Below are 16,113 nucleotides of genomic sequence, written 5' to 3' on the forward strand. Positions count from 1 at the left end.
TATTCCAAAGGCTGTTATCAGCAGAGACTGACAAATACTTCCCACCCACCCTCAGCTTTTTCAGATAATGTGGTTTTTATGCAGCATTCTCCTGTTTTACTACTACTATGAAGAATAAACCTCTTTCAAAGGATGTTGTTTTGGCATTGTGTGAGTTGAAGATAATAACAGATTTTCACACGTTAGGACAGCAGAGCTGTACAATGAGTGTGTTATAGCAAAACTAAGATTGCCACAACATCACATCAATATTACCATAAGTTATTTTTTTAAATAATATATCTGTGTTTTAATTATTTTGTGTGTGTGTATAACAAGTGCAAAAACAAAACTGAGTTTGCTCCCACTGAAAAACACCAGTTGTTTATGTGATGTGATTGTGAATATGGGCTTTAACAGTACTTAAATGACTAAAGCTGCCAGCAGTGATAAGGACGCCAAGCAGGTCAGCAGAGCACAGCTGTCACATTAGAAGCGTGGTTGTATGTACTGTATGCACTGACAGGAAAACCCTGCTTCTGCTTACAGCACCCCTGTGGTCAAGCAACAGATTTTCAGCCTGACCCAGTGGAGTCCATACGCCACATTTGGTGCAAATACAATCAAGGATTGCTGGTGTACGGTGCTTAGCAAATTCATTAGACCACATGTCATGAAAACAGAAATAGTCTGGACAGAAATCTGTCCATAAATAAATTCATCTAGACTTTTCTGAGAAGTCAGTAATGAATCAAGCATAGGATATATAAACTGATTTTTCTGCAGAGCAAATAACTTTTCTGTCACCTTAATCAAAATAAAGTGTTTGAATATTATTTTCTGCTTTTTTGTAAAACAATACATTTGAACATTTATGGCTAACAACAATAATATTATTTTAGCATTAAAAATATAAAGACCTTGCACATACTGACAGATTAACCATTACAGAAACCTAAAAAAATGATAATTCTGGTAATTACCAATACTGTTAATTTAGGTCAGCTGTGGCAGAAACCTTATAATGCTCTAATACATTTGTTAGGCATCGTAGCTATGATCTCACTTCCTGTTTGATGGCTTTGCTCCGATTGGCTAATGATCCATCTGATAACATGAGACTAGGTCTGACAATCATCTGTCCCAATTCTAATTGAGATTGAGAGGGGAAAAGGTGACCTGTGAAAATGCTTAAACTTTTTAGAGCAGCAGCAGACATCACAGTTCACTTTGAATGTGTCTTAATCCAAGAAGCCAAATGTCATGTATGTGGTTCAAAAGTTTTTTGTGCAAAAATGCAGCTCTAGCTTGACCCATGGTGGCGCTAGAACGCTCTGGGCACAGACGTGACACTGGATGCAGTTTTCTTCTTCTCCAGTGAAAGAAGAAACAGATGATGCACTGTGAGAAACGCTAGAAAATAATTGGATTTCTAAAGCTTTACACGTGTGAAACAATTCATATAGGCCTCATGAATTGAAACCTGGCTGTGTTAAGCATTGTTTACTTGTACGCAATGTTGCCAGTGCAGCATGGAGTGCCTTAGAACAAATATGGAACAGTGTGTTCATTCACATAAACAACAGTATCTTTTTCTGCCGCCTTGTTCTTTTTTTTTCCATTTCATTTCCAGGATCTAAAAATGGCACACACACACACACAATGCAGCCTGCTATTTTTAGAACCCTGGAAAGGAACAAGATGGTTGCAGAGGAGCTGAAGTGTATGCACAGACTCCTATAAATACAAGCACAACACATGGGAGGGGAAATTTGCAGCTGCACATTTGCTGCCCTTTGGATTCAGCACCACTGAGGACAAATGAGCTGCTGCATTGCTAATGGATGTTGTTTATTGTTAGCCCCCTCACCCACCCCCCAGCCTGTGCAGACGAACTCATTCTCCTCTGTGTTTTGGAATGTTTCTCAATGAATAATTGACTGGAGTGGTATTTTTGACCATCCCTGTCTTGGGTGCTGTATATAAATAGTTCATGTGCAGCAAAGCGTGCGTGTATTTATCAGGGGCGTCAGGCCTGGGAGTAGGAGCCCTGTTATGTAATAGGCATGTGAGTTGGCACACCACAGAGACGCTGCATTGAATGGGTGTGTGTGATGCTCTGTTCCCATTGAGTGTTTTCAGAGTGATAGTATACTCACTGGGAGTCCTTTGTCAAGTTTGCTGCAGCTGAGGCAGCTAATTTTGTTACTGCGATTGGTAAACATGAACTTGCATGCACCATGGCGTTTAAATAATGAACTTTGTTTGATGCATACGTTTATGCATTATAAATCAGCTGTAGCTCACTTATCCATGTTAGGTATTGATTTGGCCTTTTCACAGTATCGACACTGACCTTGTAAGTGTAACAACATGCAGTTGCTGTTGTTTTTTTAATAGTGGGGATGGAGATATATATTTTGTGCAACACTGTGTTGCATTTCTACTGATGCAAATTTGAAAATTAACATTCAGAATAATTTTTGCAACTCTCTGTTTATATTCTGCCAAACTTGTCTGCTCTATAGATGTAAAAAGGCACTTGAGGTTGAGAAACAGTGGAACAAATGGCCAATGTTCTAAGATTTTAATTTGTTCTCATGCAAAACTTTTTGATGCCACGCTGAAATTTGTTATCACAGCTGATGGTATGTAGTTATATTTAGCTCGCCACTGCTGAATATAGTAACAGTGAATGGATGTTGCTGTAAGATATTACATAATAATAGTGAGTTTCCTACATGGACATGAAAGGAGATGACTGTTTTAAAGGCACAGAGATGACGAGAGGATGGAGATTTCAACACGCGAGGAAGAATGCTGTTTTATTTGAACGTCTTCTCTGTAGCTGTTGTCCAGTGTGTGAACTGATTTCCAACAGAGTCTGTAGATACGGTCATTTTTATTTCATATATTGATTCAACATTTAAATTGTTTTAAAAAAAAATAGAATAGAACCACACAACTGGATTATAAAAATACCAATAAATACGTACATTACATTCACATAAAAGTGAATGGGCAATGTTTGCTTTGGTACACTATGCACATAGAGTCCACACATCATAGTACAAACCATTGACCTTTTATTTCACAAAAAACTCCAAACATCAGTTGTGAGTCTGCTTACAGACAGAGGAATGGTTTATTTGAAGAGTTTCAGCCAGGATTTAGAGTGCATCATGACACTTCTTATGGCCTCTTGATGATGGACTCATCTTTGTGCTTCTCCTTCTAGACCTCAGTGCAGGATTTAATACAGGGAATAGCAGAATTTTTCTCCAGAGACTGCAAAGACTATTAAAATGTATTAAAATGTCCTTCATTGGTTTGAGTTGTATTTATCTTATATATTTCAATTTGTCCTTGAAAATGAGGAATGTCTCTAACACAATTGGAGATAAAGTATCTGAATTTCAGGAGCGGGACCCCGCCTCCAAACACGTTACTTCCGGTTCTTATCTATATATGTTCCCTCAGTTCTACAAGCTGTTCATTCTCGTTTACGTCCCCCACCCTCCTTCCCCTTTTCAATTCTTTCACTTCTTCACTTCTATTTAGTACATGGGGATCTGCCAGGCCCGGGAGCTTCTTTCAGTCCCCTTCGAGGCCTTCCCCAAACCGCAGCTCAATTCATTTCTAAGCCGTTCACCTGTATCTACTAAAACGCTGTCAACTGCTTCCCTCAGTCGATATGCATACATTTCCATTATCCCTTTTATTGGAATGGCCATTATTCCAGGGTGTACCATGCCCTTTGCCCAATGATACCTGGTTCCAGCCCTCGCCATGAACCTGATGTGAATAAGTGGTTAATAAAATGCATGGATGGATGCATACATTTCCTTTGCTATGCAGATGATAAACAGCTATATTTATCCATGAACCAGATGACCCTGGACAGGTCGCCAGTCTCTCGCAGGGTTAACACATAGACAGAGACAACCAATCGCACTCACATCCACAGGCAATTTAGTGTTTCCAGTTAACCTATCCCCACCAACTGTACGTCTTTGGACTGTGGGAAGAAGCCAGAGTACCCAGGGAGAATCCACACAAACACGGGGAGAACATGCAAACTCCACACAGAAAGACCCCGGCCTGTTGCTGTGAGGCAACAGTGCTAACCAGCATGCCACCATGCTGCCCTACTTAAAGGCTAGACTATTGTAATTTGCTATTGTCAGATAATTCCCTGAAAAGCATTCATCTAAAATGCAGCAGCAAGAGTCCTGACAAAGACCAGAAAAAGAGCTCATATTTCCTGTATTAGCTTCTCTTCACGAGCTCCCTGTAAAATCCTAATTGATTGTAAAATCCTTCTTCCCACATACAATTCCTGAAATATCAGGCCACATCATATATAAAAACTTCATAGAATCATATTATCCCAGTAGAGCACTTTGTTCTCAGACTGCAAGCTTACTCGAGGTTTTCAGAGTTTTTGAAAGTAGAACAGGGGGACAACCATCCATCCATCTATCAGGCCCCTCTCTTGTGCAACCAACTCTCAGTTTGGTTTCAAGATGAGAAAAACTCCTCTATTTTTAAGATTGAGCTTAAAATTTTCCTTCTTAATAAAGGTTATAATTTGGGCCAGATCAGGTAATCCTGTGTGCACCCTCAATTGATCGCAGCAGATGGCTGCCCCTCCATGAACCTGGTTCTGCTGGAGATTTCTTCTTGTTAAAAGGGAGTTTTTTCCCCATTGTTGCCAGAGCACTTTGGGAAGGGTTGTCATATGATAGTTGGGGCTTTCCTTGCTTTCTTTATATAGGTGTATGGTCTTTACTTTACAAAATAAAGCACCTTGAGGCAACTGTTCTAGTGCCATACAAATAAATCTGAATTGAATTAAATTGCATCATAGGGCACTTTCCATGATGAATTGAGCAGATCTTCTCCATTTGTTTACATAATATAACCAAAAGTATTTACTCATCTGCCCTCACATGAATATGAACTTCAGTGACATCCCATTCTTAGTCTATAAGGTTTAATATGAGCAGGCAGGCGATGAGGGAAAGTAACAAAAAGTGTCCGGGTCGGAAAAAGGAGACAAGGAAGCAAAAGGGTTAAATTAAGGAGTTTTATTAAAGTTTTTATTAATAACTCAACTAAAAGAGACGGACAAGCCGCTATCACCATTTAAAGAAACAAACAAAAACTCAGGCATCGGTCAGTAAACTGAAAAGTAAGTAAAAAAAAGTTTAGTCACCAATCACTCCTCTCCACAGAGTGGGAGTAAACAATCACCGAACACAGCTCACTAGCTGCACCCACCAACATGGCTTGCTGATGGGAGTCAGCTGTACAAAAGAAAAAGGTGGCACCTAGGGCAGGAGAGATGGTAGGACACGCCCACATAGGCAACTTCAGAAGAAGGCCCTGCTAGGTCCGTAACACCATTACTTCAGAAATGTATTTGTGAAGTCACACACAGATGTTGGATGGAGAAGGCATGGCTCAGAGTCTCTGCTAGTCTCTGATCGGGTTGAAGTCAGGCCAGTGAAGTTCTTCGGCATGAAACTCGCTCATCCATGTCTTTATGGACCTTGTTTTGCGCAGTCTTGTTGGAACTGGAAGGGGCCATCCCAAAATTGTTACCACAAATTTTGGAGCATAAAATTGACAAAATGTCCTGGCATGTTGAAGCATTACAAATACCAAGACATCCTTCATGGGCGCTGGTTTAGCTCAGTGCGTTGAGTGGGCGACCACATGCCATACGGCAGGTAGGCCCATAAATATCCAAGCAGCCCGCCCGGGTTTGAGTCGCACCCGCGGCCCTTTGCCTCATGTTTTCCCTCCCTCTCTGTCCCCACTTTGCTGTCCTCTCTGCACTGTGACTATCGAATAAAGATGAAAAAGGATAATGTTTTTAATAAAAAAATGATAAAATGTTTTTAAAAAAGACATTATTTGACTGGACCTAAGAGGCCGAGCCCAACTCCTAAAAAAACTACCTGACATCACTAGAGACTGTAAGCTGAACCTCCCACCCCTGTTTGTTTTGATACCATGGACAGCTCCTGAGAAACCTTGTCACGGTCTTTCCTTGGCATGCTGTTCCCCTACAGATCTATTCGTCGAGGTAGTCAAAAAAGGAGCAGAAAACAAGTGTTTTATTTAAATCACAATTAACGCAAAATAATTTACACTGAGCTATTTTCTGTCTTCTCTCTCAGAAGAGATTTCTGCAACTGTTTTTCAGATTATACTTTAGGTTTTGGATTTAACATCCTGAACTTTTTGTCTGTTCTGTTACACTATGGCAGCCTCGCTTCTGTCAGTCTGCCCCAGGGCAGCTGTGGCTACAACTGTAGCTGCCTCCACCAGTGTGTGAATGCGAGAGTGAATGAATAGTGGCATTGTAAAGCGCTTTGGGTGCCTTGAAAAGCGCTATATAAATCCAATCCATTATTATTATTATTACTAATAGCTTAGTCCCATTGCCACTGTGCCCGAGCTAGCTCTGTGTATTTTGTGATGTGAGAACTGAATATTACTGAATTGGGACTGTGTTAAGCAACTTTATTGTGTTACATTTTTTTTTAACAAAACTATATCTAGGTTGGGCAACTATCTGGAAAAGTATGAGACTGAATTTCATCTTTTCCTAGTTGAAAGGCTTTTTTTCTCATCTTGATATTCCAATAAATGCCACCCATCAGTCCACCAATATACTGCAATGCTGCTGTATGGCCCAACTTGTGATATTGCAATTAACATTTTAGATGATGCCAGCCTTAAGTGTTGTCAAAGTCTTCTCATGTATGCTAGACACTAGCCTGCATCAGAAGCTTAGATTCATATTTGGACACTAACACGAGATTTTTTTTTTTTTTTTTACCTGTTTACTGAAACATATTCCAATTATAGTTATATAGTGAACATGGACATAATGTGTAAGATCAGCTATCATTTGAAGGTATCCACATTCAAATTTGATGAAGTATTTAGGAGTTCCTGCTTTTTAACGTGTGCCACCCTCTTTTTAAAGGGACCCAAAGTAATTGGACAGTTGACTCAAAGGCTATTTTATGGGCAGGTGTGAGCAATTCCTTCGTTATGTCATTATCAGTTAAGCAGTTAAAGGCGTGGAGTTTATCTGAGGTGTGGTGAACTCAGCAATGCAAAAAGACCTGAATGTCCATGGAAGACAACAGTGGTGGATAATTGTAGAATCATTTCCATGGTGAAGAGAACCCCCTTCACAACAGCCAACCAAGTGAACAACACTCTCACGGAGGTAGGCCCATAAATATCCAAGTGTACCATAAAGAGAAGACTGGCTGAGTTCAATGCAAGGTACAAACCACTCATAAGCCTCAAGAATAGAAAGTCTAGTCTAGACTTTACTAAAAAAAAAAAGATGTGACACAGGACGGAAGCAGCCGAATGAATTCTGAGGTGTTCAGAGACATACTGTCTGCGCAAATCCAGCTAAATGCAGTCAAATTGATTGGGTGGTGTTTCATAATACAGCTGGACAATGATCCAGAACATACAGCCAAAGTAACCCAGGAGTTTATTAAAGCAAAGAAGTGGAATATTCTTTACTGGCCACCTGGTCTTAGCGGCTGAGTTTGCATTTTACTTGGTGAAGACTAAACTTCGGACAGAAAGGCCCACAAACAAACAGCAACTGAAAGTCGCTGCAGTAAAGGTCTGGCAGAGCATTGAAAAGAAGGAAACCCAGTATCTGGTGATGTCCATGACTTAAGGTCTTCAGGCTGTCATTGGCAGCAAAGGGTTTTCAAGTATTAGAAATTAACATTTTCACTTATTTAATTTGTCCAATTACTTTTGAGCCTCTGAAATGAAGATGGTGTTTAAAAAATGCTTCAGTTCCTCACATTTTTATACAATCTTTTTGTTCAAGCCACTGAATTAAAACTGAAAGTCTGTATGTCAACTGCATCTGAGTTGTTGCATTTAAAATTCAATGTGGTAATGTACAGAACCAAAATTAGAAAAAAAAGTTGTCTCTGTCCAAATATTTATGGACATAACTGTAGATGCCTTAGTTATGCAACAAAGAAAAGCATTTTTGTTCTGATGCATCAAGTTTGCATATAATAAAATCCTACAGGTTGCAGCTTTAATGAATAACAAGGTGCTTCATTCATAAAGGGATAAATTGATAATCCAAAAAAACCCTTATAATTTGCTCAGGAGTGCCCCCCCCCCCAAACTAGAGAAACCAGATCTCGCCCGCTTTTCTTTCCCGTGTTTACATTTTGCCTCTCATACAGTATAGTAAGCTACCTTGAGCAGAGAAACCCGCAGCGCCAGGCATGTTGAGTATGGGAGTTAAAAATAGCATCATCGGTCGGCCAAGCGCCGCTCCGTTACTACGCGTTTCAGCATTCTGCCCTGTGCAGTGGGAATCTGCAGGACTCAGACCGCGGCAGCAGGCTTGCACCGTGTGTGTGTGTGTAGTCCAGCTCCGCATGATCACACCGAGGGCCACTTGTAGTTGTGCTGAAAGGGTAAAACCAACCCACAGTCGTTTTAAGGACCTTTACCACCTTCACGGGCCTTGTGCTGTAAAATAAGAGCCGACAAGACACATCTGACGGCTGGTGTTGTCTCAAGTTGACCAACCGAGCTCATGTTTTAGGCAACTCACCGTTTTTATTGTCGTGCAGCAGGCTTTTACTCCCAGTGACACTACACAGAGCTCTGACATTACATTAGACCGTGGCCTTTCCGTATCACCCGCTGGTATTTTACATTTGCAGAGCTTCGCTGGTCTTTAGGCTCAACGTAGGCAATGGAGGCTCCTGCTTCCACCTTCAAAGTGGGAGATTCTCCACCTGACGTCAATGCCGAGTGACTGACGCAGCCCACAGGAGAAGGAAGTCTGCTTTATAACTAAATTTGTTATTGGCGTTAAACATAAAGCGGGCTGCATAAAAAATGACCTCTTGTGCTAAAGCTAAAGCCTGGTTAGCGCGTTTTTAACCACATTATTTTATAGTCACATTTGATAGGCTGTGGGGCGTCCGCGCGTGTGTGTTGTGGATGGCGGGGCGCGAGGGGGGTTACAGGAACCGTGCTTCCAGCGGCAACACCATGAATTAATAAAAAATAAATAAATAAAATCAAAAGCCTATTTCTGCCTTCTTTCGCCATTCGGTTTAAATCAAATCGCATCTTCCCCCCCATGTCTTCTTTTTCTTTTCTTTCCTTTTTTCTCCACAGTGTATATTAGGGAAGACATGCGGGCGTGCTCGCGCGCGTGGCAGTGCAACAAGGAGGGAGAAGCGGGAGCTCGCGCCAGTTCTCAAACAGCCCGCACGCGCTCGAAATTCCTCCAAGGAACCTCTGCGAGCTTTTCTTTTTTCATCACGCGCGAGCTAAAAATAGAAACGGGGTTGGATCGTGATCCAGAAATAGATAGGGGGCATCACTCCTATAAAAGGCACACCATTCAAGAGTACAGTGAAGAAGCGGAAAGCCGGAGCACATTTTATGGTTAATAAAAAGAAGAAGAAGAAGAAAAGAGGCGTTTTATTTGGGGGGCCTCTTTTTACGCCACTTTTCGTATTTTTAAAGGAGGCTCCGCTGCTACAATGGTGAGTTGTAGGCTATATACCTTTCTGTACCTGCCTGATCTTTTTTTTTCTCTGTTTTAAATGCTTTGCTAAAAAAGAAAGCCGTTTGCTACAATGTTTCTATTCACAGTGCTGTAAAAGACGAGGGAACCACAAATGTTTGAAAAAACAAACAAACAAAAAACGCCGTGTCACGAGTGTTTTGTGTGGATTTCTGCTATTTTTGCCGCATGCTTGAAGGGATATCAAAGCAGTCCGCGTTTGCAGCTACGCGGGGATCACCCTCAGCTATGCTTAAAAAGGGGGGTGGATGTGTCTTTTTGTCGGTCTGCTCGAAATAATGTTGCCATTGTTGCTCTTATTAGCGGCACTTCGTGACGTTAATCTCAAGCCTTTCGCGGTAGACGAAGGCTGTTAGAGCGAGTGGGGAGCTGTCCCCGTGTTGGTGGTGCTGAAGTGTTTTAAGACTGGCTTTTGCTTCTTTTTACACTCTAGTTGTAGCTTGGTGCACTACGTTTTTCACAGTGGGCTTTTAGGGTGATTACTTCTCTCTGCTTGCTTTTTCCTCTTTTTTGTCTTTAATTGGTAGTGGAAAGCTCTATTATCTTTTCGCTATTCTTTCTCCAACCCCCCATTCCCATTGCTTACGCTGCAGGGTGAGCAGCTCAAGCAGCAATCCGCCTCAGATACTCAAATATAGCGCAACCTTTACAATTTGATCCTTCTTTGCAGATTCCCCCCCTCTTCCGTGCACGATGAGTCTCGAGTCGTGACTGCTGAAAGTGAGTAAGGCGCGTGCTGCGTCAGTGGCGTCTGGCTTCGGTGCGCTCGAGACAGATGGGGGGAATCGTGACCGGCTGGGAGAGGCGTCCACGAATGAACGGCTGGACGGCCCAATGAAAACGAAGCGAGGGTAGGGCCCCTTGGTTCGGCAGCTGGAGGTCTGGAGCCAAATTAAGCGTTTGCAAATAAAGAAAACTTTATTATTAATGGGACTGAATAGGAGGGGGTATGATAGTTGTTTTTTTTTTTTGTTTTTTTTGCAGCATCACTGAAAGGGATCCACAAGTGGTGCAATCACATCACGACGTTTTCTCGCGCGCTTTCAGCTGATGTGATGGATTTAAAATATATATATATATATTTATTATTTTTTGGACTGAGTGTCACACTAATGTCCGTAGTGAACGTTGTTTGGGAGGGGGTGTTTCGGAGGCGGTGGGGTGGGGGGTGGTCATGAAAAACTGTCAGGTGCTTCGGCCTCCTGCTTAGGTGCTCCTTTCCTTTACGTCGCTATTGGTCGATGGCGACTCGTCCCGTCCAATCAGCTCGCTGCCATCCTCTGCTGCGTGTTAAAGTCTATAACGGCAATGAGATGCCGCCTCTCTTCGTCGCCGCTCTTTTTTAATAACAAGGATTCGCGCTGTTGCGAAGCTATGCCGATCCAGCGGATTCGAGCTCAATTTTGCTAGATACGTCTTCGCTGGGAAGTCATCTAAGCTCGTGATCATGTGCAAAAATCGCCCTAATGAGCAACGTTTCTTTTCTTCTCCATTTTTTCTTTCTTTCTAAAATCTGAAAACACTTTGAGGATGAAGACCCCGAGGAATCGGTGACTGGAGTTTTTTTTTTCTTTTTCTTTCTTTCTTCTTTTTTCTGAAGCTGTTGCAGTTGTCCGTCACGAATCTTTTTGCGGTCTGGGCTTGCTGTGCATACATGAACCTGGGAAGCCCTTACCCCAAAAAGCATTTGTGGAGGATCCAAACATCGTTCGTGTTGTTGAGACTGAGAAGTCACATTGCTGCTGTCAGGCTCTGTGGTGTGTTGGAAGAATGAGATTTGGGATCACAAAGTGTACAAGTGTGACCCATGCTTTCAATACACACACACACACACACACACACACACACACACACACACACACACACACACACACACACACAGAGTGCTCAGTTGTAACAAGGTGTCTTTACACATTTCATTTAGATTTAATTTTTAAACACATGAATCTCTTGCACCTCTTGCTTTGATGCAGCACTGAGTGAACAGAGGGAAGGAAAACAAAACAATCAGGAGTGCTGTCTTGCACCTCAGAACCCCTATCCAAACTCTCACACAGCATAATTATGCACAGTTTTTTTCTATTGTGCTATAAATAAACAATTTATCCTCTACTAATAGTTTTTTTTTTTTTAAATTAATGATTTAGTTATTCTCCATAAACATTACATCTCCATCTGAATGCATTTCTTTCTTTCTTCTTTCTTTCTTCTTATATTTGGAAAAGTTTGGAGCAATTCCAGTGAGCTCAAAATCTCTATCTTGATGTTTTCCAAAGCCATGTCTGACGCTCGTTTAAAAGACAGTTCCAGACAAACAAAAGTGGTCTAATCTAACAACACACAGACACACACATTTTTGTGTCTCCTTTAAACACTCTGGGTTTTGGTTTACGTGTGCAGCTTTGCCAAAACTTACTTGGAGTCCTGTGTTTAAGATAGCAAGATGAGATTTACAGTGTGAGTTACAGAGGCACCCTTTCCTATTAAGAACACATGCATTCTGCGTATTTATAAAATAACTATCTTCTCAAAAAGAACGTGCTGGTGTGAAATACATTCACATGTCATTAGAAATAGAATTGTAAATAAACACAAAGGCTAGAAAAGCAGTTCTAAAGACTACAGACAAAAAATAAGATAAGATCAAGCACATTCAGGATTGGTGCTGCTCTCTGTAGGACCTCAAATGAACCCTCAGTGTCATTAAAACACCTGCACCTTAAGTTTGGATGTTCCACGACATGAATGTACAGGAGGGGAAAAAAGGTCACAGCACACAAAGCAGTAAAACCTCATCCAACCTTATATGAGTTACTAAATTCAATTCAAATTCAAAAATTGCAGCCTGCGCTGTGAGGTATTACTCGGTGGGTTCCATAAAGACATAAAGAGAAACCCCCCACAAATAAGCATCTGGTATATAAACTGAAAACTGGACAGACACATGTCCGGATGAAGGAGGTAAAAATGAGCTCAAAATTCTGTGAGTAATGAATATATGAAAGAAATTTTTCAACATTTCTGCAGCTGGAAAAAGACACGTAAATCTGCCAACTTAAATAAAGTGTCCAGGGCTGTGAGGTGTGCGCAAGCGAAAACCAGAAGATGTCCAGTGTGTGCTTCGTTTCTCATTTTATTTCTTTATTGAATAGTTTGCTTGTTTAAAACATCTTTTCTCTATTCCTAGCTTATGGTTATGTGAAATAAACTGGCTGCTGTAAACTGCATCACAGGGCACTTCCCGTGACACGCTGAGCATTTCTTTTTCCACTCCCCTGTTTTGACTTCTGATGTATTTTCATTGTTACAATTACAGCTTACTGGGCGTGGATATTCATACTAGTATCACCCTGTGTGCTTCTACTCCTTTATATCTGTATATATCTGTACATTTACCCCGTTACTCTTCACAAGCACCTGTACGCCATTGTGTCAATTCTGGCACAAAGAATGAAAGAAAATGTCTTTATTATGGCAATAATGTTGCCTCGGCATACTATTATTATTATTATTATTATTAATTCGCTTTTTGTCATTGTTCTTGGGTTGTTTTTTTTTTGCCTTTTGTACTCGCAGGTTCATCACATCACACATTGGACAATGAGACACAGCAGCAGTGACCAAAGCACAATGAGGTCAGAAGGTGGAAACACGTGAGGGAATCTGTAAAAGGGAAGTAAAGAGTAAAGTCTTTCATTTTATTTATTTTTTATTTTTTATTTTGCAAAATCAGCTGGTAATGTTCTCATGGTGTGAGGATGTAATCCTCACCTTCGACACGTACACAGACACACTCGCTGCGTTTATCTTGCATGCCCTTCTTTTTCATTCATCTTCTTCTTTTGTTCTCCGTCTGTTATTGTGGATCAAAACGCATTACGATCATTCCAAGAAGGAAACTGATTCGGCTTAAGCAAACTTTTCTTTTACTCTTTTTTGTTAAATACTGGACTATTTAACAAAGGCACAAGGGGCACATTTAACGTGTTGACAATCAAATATTCATAATGTGTTTATAAGATGCCAATACACAGTCCTGTGTAGGGTGCCTGTTTTTTCCAACCCACACTGCCGTGCATACACCGTCAGATCTCCACACATATGAGTGTTCAGATTATTGCACAATGTTATGATGATTGTGTGATTATTCCATGATTTTTGGTAAACTTTTTAAACCTGCCTTAATCAGGATCGAATTCTGAGGTCACACACAGGCTGAAAGAAGCAGGAAGTGACCCCCCACGCCCCCCACCACCACGCCCTAAACCCCTCTCCCTTAGCTCCAGCATCTCATGAAGTCATGAGCTCCTGGTTTAGAAGAATATGTCCAACTCTCCCTATCAGCACCTCCTCTCCAGGACATCTCTTAAATCATCATAGCTCCAAAATATACACACACTGGTTAGAAGGCAGTCTTTTGTCATTGTGTGTTGATGGAGGTTTGGGGAAAGGACAGGGACAAGGTAGAAATACTTAAAAGGGTCTTTTCAACAGTGAAGGACACTATACTTAAAAAAAAGCCTTTCACAAACCAAATAAATAATTTAAGGAAAACAGAGGGATTCTGAAATTTTATACTGGAAAATATACAAAAATGTAGATTAATGATGTGGTGTGTGTGTGTTCCTCTCTTTTTCTACAGGGCTGTACTGCATGCGTCATTGCTGACATATGGGACCGCAAATGAGAAGCTGATTTGTAGTTTTAAATGTGTTAAACATGTCTGCGTCAAGCTCCACAGGAGATATCCCATGGAAATAATGTTTGTAAACGTATTAAGTGATGCCAGCTTTTTTGTTTTGCAGTGCTTTTCCTGCTTAGACGTAAAATCACTGTTAATTCATGACAGCGGGCAGAATGAAATTTTCGTTACGAGTTAATGTGCGTCTGTGCTGTAGTGCTGGCTTTTCAGACGTAAGAGTGGATGTCTGCATGCCTGGACTCGAGACACTGCCATTATGTGCAAACGTGCAGTGAAGAAAACGTGCAAAGTTTCCCACAGCATCCTGAGATTTATATGATTACTTTGTTGAGATTTTGCATATACACTGTTATGCAAATGTCACTAAATACTTGAAAGCTACACGCACGTGTTCTGCACCTACGTTTGTGTATCAGGCAGAAAGTCTTCAGATAAGCACAACAAGAATTACATAGAAACTATACAATTTTACAGTTTGCAGAGAAACTCACTTAGCATGGAGTAAGTTAAAATAAAAATAAGAGAAGTGAGCATTTCCAAAAAATAAATATGTCAATAAATAGATACACTCCCTTGTAAAGGGTGCCCTAATAAATGCATTCAAATACGAGTTACCTTGAACATATAACATTTAACTCAGGTGTAGATTTTCTCCATGATAACAGACTTCTGTTTCCCTTAATGTAACAACAGGTAAGATAAGACACACATACCATGTGGACAAACTGTATCCAGTTATTACTGAGGTGTGTGTGTGTGTGTGTGTGTGTGTGTGTGTGTGTGTGTTTTGCTATACAATCCTGTTTTCTTCTTCAAGATTCTTTGCTTTGCTATGCAATTCATTTCTTTTAAAATTAATATTACATTTCAGCTCAGTCTCTTTCTTTCTTGTTTTCTCTTTCAGGTGTTTAAAAAGTCAATGATATGTAAAACTTAAACAGATTTCCCGACTGTGATTTCATTTTCTCCTTTCCCCTTAATATACACTGAATTTCAATTTTGTGGTACATCATTAACTGTGTGTATTATTATCATTATTATTGTCTTTAAATAAAGTTATTTCAAGTCTCTATGCAGTAACATGGATGATTAATAAAATAAAAGCCTTGAGAAATCCTGCATCGCGTGTCTTCATTGAGTTTGCATGTTTGATTTGAGGAGATAAGCCTTTGTGTTCACGTGTTGTAAAGAATTAGGAATTCACACATCAATGTGATTCTTTGCTGTAAAGACGCACATGGAACTACACATTAATAAAAGCCAGTGGACATGACGTATTGCAGAGTGTGTGTGTGTGTGTGTGCATGTGTAAGCTGAATCTGACAGACGTAAAGATTCAGAATAAAATCTATACTGATCTCCTGTAAAATCCTCGAAAAGAAAAAAAGGAAAACGTAAAAGTTGATGAAAGAATGCGATGTTTGTGTGTTGTACAAAAACTAGTCAGTGTCTCAGAGCGCACGGACACAAATCTCATCATCTTGTCACACTTTTCTGTATCAAAAATAACAAACACAATGACATGTCTCTCAACATGTGGTGTTAAATTACTATGGTCCAGCACATTGTGTTATTAAAAGAAGTCCGTGTGCTTCTTATAAACATATTTTACTCATCAGGAGCTTAAAAAAATAATGAAAGAAAAAAGTCAGATATATTTCTTGATTATTTATCAACGCTGCAGGTTTGACTTTGACTTTTTACCCACTCACTATCATGCCAGCCGTACTCACCATCAGACTCACGGTCACCACTTTAGGCACTTTACATGCGGGATGCTGGGTTAATCTAACTTTCATTCAGACTC

At 40.5% G+C, this 16,113-nt stretch overlaps 1 long non-coding RNA gene across 1 annotated transcript; it reads left to right on the forward strand.

Moving 5' to 3' along the window:
* The first annotated feature begins 8,555 nt into the window (after nt 1-8,555).
* Nucleotides 8,556-15,425, forward strand: LOC146394084 (uncharacterized). The gene is made up of 2 exons (XR_014802162.1): nt 8,556-9,563; nt 13,181-15,425. It is a non-coding gene; the product is annotated as an uncharacterized LOC146394084 (long non-coding RNA).
* Nucleotides 15,426-16,113: the final 688 nt, after the last annotated feature.

This window comes from Perissodus microlepis, chromosome 1 (genome assembly GCF_051167445.1).
Source record: "Perissodus microlepis isolate ML-2025 ecotype Zambia chromosome 1, ASM5116744v1, whole genome shotgun sequence".
NCBI classification, from domain to species: domain Eukaryota; kingdom Metazoa; phylum Chordata; class Actinopteri; order Cichliformes; family Cichlidae; genus Perissodus; species Perissodus microlepis.